The sequence below is a fragment of the Octodon degus genome, unplaced genomic scaffold, assembly GCF_000260255.1.
Source record: "Octodon degus isolate 3935 unplaced genomic scaffold, OctDeg1.0 scaffold00127, whole genome shotgun sequence".
In the NCBI taxonomy this organism is placed as follows: domain Eukaryota; kingdom Metazoa; phylum Chordata; class Mammalia; order Rodentia; family Octodontidae; genus Octodon; species Octodon degus.
The window spans coordinates 6,905,109-6,914,094 of NW_004524703.1; the positions used below are offsets into that span (position 1 = coordinate 6,905,109).

At 40.2% G+C, this 8,986-nt stretch overlaps 1 protein-coding gene and 1 pseudogene across 6 annotated transcripts in view; both read left to right on the forward strand.

Annotated features, from left to right (window-relative positions):
* Positions 1–8,986, forward strand: part of Ryr2 (ryanodine receptor 2) — a 681,083-nt gene that overhangs the window by 440,316 nt on the left and 231,781 nt on the right. The window lies entirely within an intron of this gene.
* On the forward strand, positions 4,930–5,250 carry LOC105743471 (annotated as a pseudogene).

Here is an 8,986-nt window from a genome sequence, read left to right on the forward strand (position 1 = left end):
ATTGCCATTCAAATATTGTAGGTGCATGAATTCCCCAAAATAATCCAATGTAGTCCAATAGTCTATAATAGTAGTGTGTTATCCATGGTACTGGCAATGACAGAAGTTATTGACTTGAACCTTTTACAGCTCAGCATATTAGTATGGCTTTACTTTTTATACCTCGTGTTTGTACTTTTCTGCTAGATGGTTAAGACCAAGATAAAGCAAGACCTGTATTTATTTTTTTCACATTCTATAGGGATTTAAAGCTTATTGTATCAACAATTGTTGGAAAATACTTGTTCCATGTTATGTCTAAGGCGTTTGATATTCAGCCAAATAGTGATGTTAAGCTCAAATGCCTATGTTATATGGTAATAATATCATTAAGCTTCTCTTCTGGAGGGTTAACAACTTAAGTTTGCAAATCAAAAAATTAGGGAAAAAGAAGGGCTACAAGGATAGCCAATATTTTGACCTAGCCCTTCAAGTTCAGTGAGGACTCAGGACATACGAGAACTTGTACTGCAACATCCTGTAACTCAGTGGTGTCCCAAATTTTCTGATCAACGAGAATATGGGGCCACAGAGGACAGTGATCAATGATGTAGAGTGGGCCTAAGAAGAATCACCTGGAGAGAAAACACTCTTTCAGGCTTTCACAGAGAGTAAATTGATCAAGTAATGGCCGTGACTCATCCACATGGCTGACACTGACAAAGGATCTACAAGCTGCTGTACATGGTTTCAGGGTAAATCCTGAGGGGATTTGGCTGACCTTGTCAGATACAAAGTTCCATTTTTTTGTCAATGAAGTCTTAATTTCAGTGATTATCTCTTCAACTCAGAACTTGATTTGGTTCCTTTTTTATAATTTCTTTCTTGAGTCTCTCTGCCTGATAAGGAATCAGTCTCATGCTTTTTCACTTATTTACATATTTCCCTTTAGTTCTTTGAACATATTTAAAATAGTTTAATACTTTTATCTAAATCTTATCCTTAGGGATAATTTGCCTTGACTGCTCCCACCCTAACCCGTCTTCACGGGACATACTGTCTTGTTTCTTTTCATGTCTCATAATATTGTGTTGAAAACTGGAATTGAAAGTTTTATTGTAAAGCGAAAAACAATAATACAGAATTTCAAAACAAGATGATAGGAAATTAACAATGATTATTAAATTGCATATTGTTATCTTCAAATTAGTTGCTCAGATTACCAGATACAGGCATGTAAAATTCATCGAACAATATAAGCACTAACTTTTCCTTTCAATGAATTAATAGAAATTAGTAGTACAATTATCTTGGCTATATTGTATGTGTGCATGCATATATATATACATATATATATATATATATGAATCTTCAGAAGATTTATGAATCTTGCAACTAATTGGAATGATTCTCACGCTGACGAACTATATATACTGACACCTGTGAACTAAGCAACTGCACTGAAGATGGCAATTTGTAATAGTAGGTTCATGCTTGGAGTGCCTGTCATTCTGATCTTCTGAATACGGGCTGCTTGTCATGACATGCCAGTTGCTGCCATGCTGTCTCTTGGGTAGATGATTGTTCAAAAAGAAAGGGGTGGTGAATGAAGGCAGGAGACAGGAAAAGGAATGTTGTGGGACTGTCCTGCTACAAGGTTGTATATGATTAGATTTCTGGACTTACTTGTAAACATAAGAATTATATAATTCTTTATGCCTATTTTTAAAATATATTTTAATTTTTTAAATGTTTTTTCATTATATATATATATATAATGTAAAATTTTGTTTCCCATTTTTCTCCTTTTCCCAATCCCAGGAGTTTTAAATAAATTATTCTTGTTGTTTACTTAGTGATTTGTTTAGCTTTGTGGTGTTCATATTGTTGACAGTGTGTGGCCACTGAAGCTGAAGTAGTTGAAGCACTGACTTAGCAGTCAGCCAGGGGTGGGACAGGGACTTCCTTAAATGCCCAAGAATAAGAACTCTATTGTCTCTGCTGAGGCCGGGGTGCACCCACCTTCAGGTCCATGACTCCCCTCCGGGAACCTCCCCTTAGCCTTCACCTATTGCCGTGCAGGGCCTGATGGCCTTTCAGAGGTGCGGGCTGCAGCCTTGTCAGGGCTCTCCTGAGCACTTGCACAGCCAGAGTCGGACCATGTCCCTGTAGATATGTGAGTGTTTGCTCCTGTGCATCTTGCTCCCCAGATGTTTCTTTTAAAATATTTGCTCAGCTGTTATCTCAACTGTTACTATCACCTTAAGGAGTTACAGTGATAAAAAAAAAATTGCCTGTGATATTTTTCAACCAAATGTCTCTATAGAGAAGTGTGTTTTCATTGGGCGAGGCCTAAGTCATTTGGAATGCAGTCTAGTCTCACAAGTAGGATTTTCCAAGGAAGCACCAACAGGGTAAAATCACAACAGTTATCCGGGTCTAGGCATTGGGGGCACTCCGACCCTCTGCTGCCCATGGAGCCAGGGAAAGGAGGAGGGAGGGGACATGTCAGAGTAGCGGAAGACTTCAATCTCCAGCCTGCGGTAATGACGCCGCCCCTGGGGCACGCTGAGTATGGGCCATTTTTGTTAAATAAATATTCCTGCTTTTAGTTACTTTTCAGGGCTCTGGAAAGGTTGAAGAGGATCAATGTTGATAGAGTATCCCACTGATTTTATAAGGAAGAAAGTTTCTAGAGGTCCTCATGCTGCTGTTTTCTGCAGATGCTAGTTCTCAACATTGGTGAGAATTAGCTGCTTTGTGGAGTGGAACAGAGAGCAGGCTACAGGTTAGAGACAGCAGAAAACTATGACTCATTCAGCCAGGTAGAAGACAGCAGTTGGTAGGTGCCAGTCTGCTCTGTGTGTGTGTTTTCCAGGAGACTCAGCTGAGCAGAGGTCAGAGTCGAGAATGCAGATAGTGAAGGTGGACAAGAATTGGGGTTCCAGAGCAAGTAGAGAGAAGGGTCATAGGGCCGTATAGTGTGGAACACCCCATAGGTAAGGAAGGAAAGGTCGAACTTCATGAGTTTACTAGTGAATGTGTTTGTATAAGGAAATGAGAAAACTGGGAGGAAAATGGTGATCAGATATTCACATAGTGTCTGGTTTTGAGTATTTAGAGATAGAACTATTGACAGAATTGCACTTCTCTGAAGTTACATGAGAAATGATCAAAGAGGTTAAGTGTTGTGCACCACTGTGCTAGAGGCTCTAACAGCATTTCTATCTAATAGTAGAGATTCATTTGCACTGTTAATTACAGAAGACTGACTAACTCTCCAGTGAGAGAGGAACCAGCCATCATCTGAGTGAGATCATGAATGGAACAGAGTTTCAAGAAGCGGGGATTGATGTCAGGAAGGACATTCCCACGTTAGGCCTCTAATGAAGGCCTATCTCACGTGATGAAGTACTGAAAGAGGAGAGGGAGGTGGTCTGCTCAGGCCAACTGGAGGGTGCAGCTGGGGAGAAAGTAGAGGTGCATGAAGATGGGGGGCTCAGGCAAAATATGGGATAGCTTGGAAAGCAAGCTCTCAGAAATGTAGATATATCTGTACAGGCTGTTCTGGTCACAGGAACTTTTACAGCAGTGGCTTGAGGTGTGAGCCTAGTTTACTGTAGCAATGGCGACTATAGTGGATGTGGGAAGAAAAAGATTGGAGGGGACAGAGATGGAAGGCAGAGAGGAGTCAAAAAGCTTTGGAAAAATTATATTTTTTATGAACAAGGGTTATGGGAATGGAAGTTAAAAGATATGCAAGATTTGATGGTGTAAAACAAAATGAACTTGGTGATCGGTGAAAAGTGTTAATTTGTAACTGTTCTGTTGGTGAAATTTTAAGATGTTAAAAGCATAGAAATTTTGATGTAATTGAATCTAGCCCTATTAATTAGGGCTGCAATTTCTTTCCTCTTTTTCAATAGAGTATCTATTCCAGGGCTAGCCAACTAGCTCAGCGGATTTAAGAGCCAGTTTAGGCAGACCCAGGGACCGGGGCTTCAATCTCCAGCCTGCGGTAATGACGCCGCCCCTGGGGCACGCTGAGACTGCAGTTGAGACTGGGCATGGTGGAACACGTCCGTAATCCCAGCACTTGGGAAGCTGAAAAACAGGAAGGATCACTGCAAGTCTGATCTGTGTAGTGAGACCCTGTAGTCTGTGTACTAAATACATTTAAAAAATGTATGAATTGCCTTATTAAAAATAATATGAGGAATTTGAAAGGATTCTAAATATAGATAAAAGTTTAGAAACTAGCCAGCCTTCCTTAACTGATGATTTTAATACATAAGCAGATATTTACTGCCCTCTAGTGGTAGATATATTTTATATATAAACAACACTAAATGTTCATATATACACCGTGTATATACATGGACCATATAAATATGTAATACATACATTTGTGTATGATACATGCAATTGTTTAATGATATATAAATTTATACAACAACTTGTATTAATACTTAAATGTATACATATATATATAATATAGATAGGTAGATATTTCAGACTATCTGGATCTTTCTAAAATGTTTCTGTGGACTCAGACTTTTATTTTGCATAAGTATTTTTTTTTAAGTATTTAGTGAAGGGTCTACAGTAGATTTGGCTCATAGAGATCCTCCTGTTTTCAGCCTCCCAAGCACTGGAATTACAGGCGCATGCCACCATGCCCAGTCTCATTCACTGTCTCAGCGCCGGGGGTGGGGCCAGCACTGCAGGGCATGCAGGGGATAGAACCTAAGTTGCTGGGCCTGCCTAAGCAGGTACTTTAATGTGCTGAGCTATTTAGCTGGACCTTTGCATCAGTATTTTTGTAGGAACAATTCTGAATTGCTGCTTCTTGCAAGAGAACGGGATGTCAGGCTTCTGAACGAGAACTTCATTGTGGTAACAAGGAAGGAGCAGTGACCACCCGGCACGGGAGCTGCAGCAGATTTAAAAATGGATGATGTTGAAAAAGGCAAGGAAAGTTTTTTACAGAAGTGTGCCCAGTGCCACACTGTTGAGAGAGGAGGCAAGTGCAAGACTGGGTTGAATCTCCATGGTCTCTTTGGGTGGAAGACAGGTCAGGCTGCTGGATTCTCTTACATAGAAGCGAACAAGAATGAAGGTATCACCTAGGGAGCAGATACATTGATGGGGTACTTGGAGAATCCCAAGAAGTACATCCCTGGAACAAAAATAATCTTTGCTGGCATCAAGAAGAAGGGAGAAAGGGCAGACTTAATAGCTCACCTAAAAAGGGCTACCAATGAGAAATAGTCACTGCCTTATTTATTCCAGAACAGACATGACTTATGATTTTTATATGTGTACCATAATTCATTAGATCTCATATACCAGAATTCAGATTGTGAGTGGCTGACAGAATGTTTTTGTTGGATAGTCCTGACTCAAGTAAAATCGGCTTGTAGTTAAATGGGTATCCTGTTGTTGTTTCTTTTTTTTCAAGTGATAGATATATATTTTGATAGTATTCCAGTTCAGTAAATACTATCACTATTTTCCCTTTCTAAATATATGGTTGGACTTCATTAGTAATGTTCCATTTTTCACAAAGATGGAAAATGTCACCTCAAAATTACTGAAGGTTGGTTTTATATTTAGATGTAAATAACTGGTTATGTGAACATATTTAAATACTGGGAGAATCCTTCATTGCCTCAAAGCCAAGCAAGACTCCCCTGTTGCAGCTTGTGTTTATTCGCCTGTGAAAGGGGTGGTTGAAGACGAGAAAGCTGTGTCTGTAATTTTGGTCCTGACTGTGCCAATTGAAGTAGAATTCCCTACATCTGAAGAGTGGTGCCTTTTACTTACTGCAAAGCATTCTAGTGTTGTTTATGTAGAATGCCAAATAAAGCATATTTAACATTTCTCACATGTTATAGTTGATCTGTGAGTTCAGGTCCTCTTGAGAGTTAGCATGATGTAGCAGCAAGTTAGACTTCCCTTTTGGATTCCTTAGGTCCCACGGAGTTACTATTCAGGGTAGTATTTAAAATTATTTAAACCACAAGGCTTAAACTACCGTTGTCTGTGTGACTGGTAGTGGTGCTTCCTGTCAGCTCATTAGAAGGACCCAAGTGTGGAAAGTTCAACACGAGCACAAATTCGTATGTGACCATAATAATTGAAAACAAATCAGATTGATAATAAATAGAATAAATAAGTTGCTGCTTCTTTAAACCATGACTCTAAGCTGCCTTGTACTAGTTTAAGAAAGGAAGAGTATGTATTGTGATCTACACAGACACATGCAGCAAGATGCGTGGAAGTTAAGGAAAGAATACTGGAAGTACATTACGCTACTGTGCTGCACGGTGGCACTTGTGAACAGCGTGCTCTTTTGGTTCAGGGTGAGGAGCGCCACAGTGCAAGGGCAGCGCTGCCCGGCGCGGTCAGGTTGGAGCGTGCGGGCCTAAGACTCCATCGTCATTCTTATTGCGCATGCGCCATGTGGGCCTCGGTTTTCATTCCTCGTCTTAGTGGAAGGCATTAGTGTTCTTTATTGATATCGAGAGATTTGTAGTGAGCCTTAGAGGAAATTAATCTGCTATATTGTTCAATCAAATTTGCCTTCTGTTCATTCCCCAGTACCACAAAAAAATTGCCTTCTAAATATTTGATTAAAGTCATTATTAAAGTTTGTTAAATTATTATGTTTGCATCACTTGAGCATACAGCAGATCTTCGAAACCTGATGTGCTGGAAACATAACGGGAAAACAAACCTGGTACTTTGCACTAATTCAAAATTCTAAATATGAAAACTGAATAAAATATAAATTTAGGAGCTGAGTCTGCCATTGAATATTAGAATATAATCTAGGAATTTTATTTTCAAATGTTAGTGTAAATAAACGGAAATACAAGCACACAAAGCCTTTTTTCTTTCCTGAAAATAATTCCTAAAAGTTTGCATGATTCATAGCTCATTATGGTGGATAGCTAACTGGTGGTCAACTTCTTACACCCAGCTGAATTGAACTAGCATGGTGCTGGGTGCGGGAGGCCCACCTGAGGGCTGTTGCCAAAAGCATAAAGGCAGAACAGGAGAAGCTGCCAAAACGCTGTGAGGGATGCTGTTTGGAGAAGCTGTTGGAGCTGCTAGAAGCTGCTACTTCTCTTGGGCTGTTCTGCTGGAGGACCTTGTCGTGCTGGCTCTCCCCATGCACTTTGGAGGAGCTTGGGTCCTCATCTTGAGCATCACTTTCTGGCTCTGGAAGGCAAGAAGGTGCACTGCTCAGCCTCAGGAAGCTCATTGCATTGGCTTTCCTAATGGGGACTTTGCTTTCCTCATCACTGGAAGAGCTTGGGCCTCACTGTTGCTGAAGACAGCTGTGGTACTTTTGGGGGAGCTCTGGTGCCTACCTTGAGCATTGTTTCCTAGCTCTAGTTCAGATCCCTCAGCCTGCTAGCACAGATCCATGAAGTGGGCCTCCATGAGACTTTGTAGTGGGCTTTAGGCCTCCAGGTGGATTAGTAGGAGGCATTGTTATGATCTGTAGGCCCTCAGCTGGATTCATTAGTATTTAATGTGTGGACAGATTTCCTGCATTTATAGTATGTAATTCTTGGGTGAGTCATTATAAAATACTATTACAAAATGTGTCCTGTACTGTATCTTCACCTTGCAAAACCCCAAACCATAACATTCCTATATTTCTTATTAATTTGGGAAGGTGACAACTGTAATTGAAAAATAATAATTGGTTAGTAGGCTATTGGCCAAGAAAAAGTAAATTCGGAATGGAAATTAGATTTTTCCTATTATTTACATCTTTAGTATTATAGCTTGGAGAACCAGTTGATTAATGCCTTTAAGTAGCATACATTCTGACAGTATTTTTTTCTCCAAAAAATGCATTTTTAGTAGTAGACCTGAAAATTTTTCTCCTTTCCTATGGAGATGTCGCCTTTGTTCCAAGACTTGACTTCACTTTCAAGAAGTGAATTGGAGGAAATTCAGCTATGTGCTGTGATCTCCACAGTGTGATCACAAAGCAGTTAATGATGACATCATTGATCTCATCGTAGGAAGTTGTGTAATACTGCAGCCCACAATCCCTTCAGCCCTTTGCTTCGACCTGATCTTTAGTTGTTCAAACTGTATGTTTATTGTCAGACTTTAGAGTGTGGTTTTCCTGGATGACTGTACTGTTGTAATTTGGTAATAATAACTCAATGGGTAAGTTGTTATTATATTGTTATTGTTTATAAGCTCTTGCCCAAGTCTCCAAAGGGAAACAGCTGAGTAGATAGCAATACCAATTCCATGCCAGCCCCCGGAGGCAGTGTGCAAAGCACAGGGTGGTGGTGGTGTTAGGCAGCTCCTCAGGTGTGGCTCTTATGGGTTGGGAGATGTTGGTTAGTCCCTGGAGCTCCTGCCTTGGAACGAACCCAGAAGTTAAATGAAGTGGGCTGTTTGTTGCCCACATTATTAATTCAGTGGACTTTCATCCCTGTCCCCTGGCTTCATGGCCCTCAGTCAGATTTTGCCCTTCTAGCCCTCTCAGTCTCTCTGGCATCTCAGTCCTGGTGATATACACATGGTATGGCAGTATGTAGCTATGGGTGTGCATAAGCATCCACATGGGGAGATACTATGCCAGACAATGATGTATCCACTTGTGCCACATGGACTCTGATGTTGGATCTGACCCTTTTATTATTTCCACAGATCTCTTTGTATTATTATTTTTATTTGAAAGAGAAAAACCAACAATAATACAAGATTTTAAAACAAAATAATAGATTACCAGTGGTTGATATATTGCATATTGCTGTCTTCAGGGTAATTGCTCAGATTATAAGATACAGACTTGCATAATTGATCAAACAATATAAGCACAAACCATTTTTTTTTTTGGTGGTTCCAGGGATTGAACTCAGGACCCTGAGCTGACCAGGCAAGCACTTATTCTACTGAGCTATCTCCCCAGCCCCCTCCCCCAAACAATTTCTAATGAACTAAAAGAAGTCAGTAGTATAGCAGTCTT